This window comes from Saccostrea cucullata, unplaced genomic scaffold, assembly GCF_032062105.1.
Source record: "Saccostrea cucullata isolate Sc308-1 unplaced genomic scaffold, CSIRO_AGI_Scuc_v1 ctg2786, whole genome shotgun sequence".
NCBI lineage: Eukaryota > Metazoa > Mollusca > Bivalvia > Ostreida > Ostreidae > Saccostrea > Saccostrea cuccullata.
The window spans coordinates 103410-106041 of NW_026934295.1; positions in this window are offsets into that span (position 1 = coordinate 103410).

Below are 2632 nucleotides of genomic sequence, written 5' to 3' on the forward strand. Positions count from 1 at the left end.
GTCCACAATAGCCAAATATATAATTTGTTTTAAAATCAGATCACACGTTTTGTAGATTTCGGCTACTTTCGTTTTGCATTTATAAAATCAAAGTACTGAAAGTACTAAAGGGGCATTTCTTACTTTTAATTACATGAAGGTTACATTTACATGTTTTTCTGCATACAAAAATCAAAACATACAGACTCATTTATATAAGGAGTAAGATAACATAATTGCAATGAAAATCAAAGTACCTAAAGTACTGGGAGGACTGATTTAGATACCAACCTTTTTCTCACTATTTAAGTGTACATGTACATGTATGTAGTATAAAGAGGCATGTTTTTCCTACACATAAACATCAATGCATACAATAAGTTGCCTATAGAAGCTTATTTTTGTCAGTCCATAAAAATCATAGAACCGCAAGTACTGAAAGGATATTAACTATATTATTTTACTTTGACTTATATATACATGTAAGTCTTTCTTTGAATGCATAAATTCAATTCATATAAACACGTATTATAATTTGTCATGTGTATTCATCAAGGATGGTGAATTCTTTCATTTTTGTAGTGAAAATCAAAGTACCGCAAGTTCTGAGACGTTGTCTTCTAGATACTCCGCATTTATTTTTTTAATTTAAAGAAAGTTAAAATATGCTTCTTAACCAAAAAAAAAATTGCATGCAGAAGAATAACAGATGCATTCATTTTTGCAGTAAAAATCAAAGGACTGCAAGTACCGAAATGACATACTTAGTTTCTTACAATTTTAAATTTATTACATAATGTACATGTTTCTCTACATACAAAAAACAATGCAAACGGTATCATACAGGAACGGAAGACTTTTTTGTTGCCATGGCAACAAGAGTCTAGTTATTATTATTATTATTAGGGTCTTCCGTCTTCAGCGGAAGACCCTTCTATTATTCTTCGGTTTCTTTTTTACCTTTATTAGGGTCTTCCGTCTTCAGCGGAAGACCCTTCTATTATTCTTCGGTTTCTTTTTTACCTTTATTATTATTATTATTATTATTTTTATTCTTTTTTCTTCTTACAAAATTTGTGCAGAAGATTTCTCGGAGATGGCTCGTTCGATTTGCGTCAAATTTTCACGGTCGATGCGTTGTCATCTGAAGTTAATTCCGGCAAATTATTTTTTGGAAATTCACTTCCGGTCGGGAGTTATCGCCCTTTGATCAAAATTTGGAGGACCTCCTTGTCTGTGATGGAACTCAAAAACGGCTCAAGCTAGAAAGCTGAAATTTTTACTGATGATAGAGGACATGTTGCCACGTTGCACCTGGGTCAGGATATTTTCCGGAAGTGCCTAGTATGGAAGCTCGGTAGGGGTCAAAATTTAGGACACGTTTTATGAGTGATTTTTTGAGACATTTTGTATCATATCTTTTAAAATATAAATATTTTGTTAAATCATTCTGAACATGATTTGTGCAAAAAATCAAGATCTTTCATATGATATCAAGAAAAATGTGCTGACTCATCAAATTAAGGGCTGAAAGGGGCCAACAGTTTTTTTTCAATAACTCTTTGAAAGTCAATATTTTGTAATACATTACAACTTTATATAATGATTTTTATGTCATATGGTTCATAATTAGGGGCCACAAGGGGCCAGAATGCTAAATCTTTGATGCTTTATATCTCGAAATGGAGAAATATTTTGATAAGCAATATTGAACAAAAGATGTTCAAAATAATGTTCTGAACAATATGCTACCTTTCATTTTTTGCTAAACGGCCCCATTAAGGAGTTAAAGGGTTGGCCCCTAAATATTTCTTTTGCTAATAGCTCAAAAACGATAAGGAATTTCTAAACAGTTGTTGAACACAAAATGTTAAAAATCTTAAGAGCTTTAAGATGAGATCTTAAAAAAGGGGCTGGGCACTCAAATTAGGGGCCAAGAGGGGCCACAAGTCTTCAATCGATAACTCTTTATCAGTTAATATTTTGTAATACAATATTGAAGAAAAGATGTTCATCTCAACCATCTACATCTAAATATTATGATTTTTATGTCGTATGGTTCATAATTAGGGGCCACAAGGGGCCAGAATGCTAAATCTTTGATGCTTTATATCTCGAAAGGGAGAAATATTTTGATAAGCAATATTGAACAAAAGATGTTCAAAATAATGTCCTTAATAATATGCAACCTTTCATTTTTTGCTAAACATCCCCATTAAGGAGTTGAAGGGTTGGCCCTTAAATATTTCTTTTGCTAATAGCTCAAAAACGAAAAAGAATTTCTGAACATTTGTTGAACACAAAATGTTCAAAATCTTAAGATCTATAAGATGAGATCCCGAAAAAGGGGCTGGGCACTTAAATAAGGGGCCAAGAGGGGCCAAAAGTCTTTTTTCGATAACTCTTTATCAGTTAATATTTTGTAATACATTACTGAAGCAAAGATGTTTATCTCAACCTTCTACAACTATATATTATGGTTTTTATGTCGTATGGTACATAATTAGGGGCCAAAAGGGGCCAGAATGCTAAATCTTTGATGATTTATATCTCGAAAGGGAGAAATATTTTGATAAGCAAAATTGAACAAAAGATGTTCAAAATAATGTCCTGAATAATATGCAACCTTTCATTTTTTGCTAAACATCCCCGC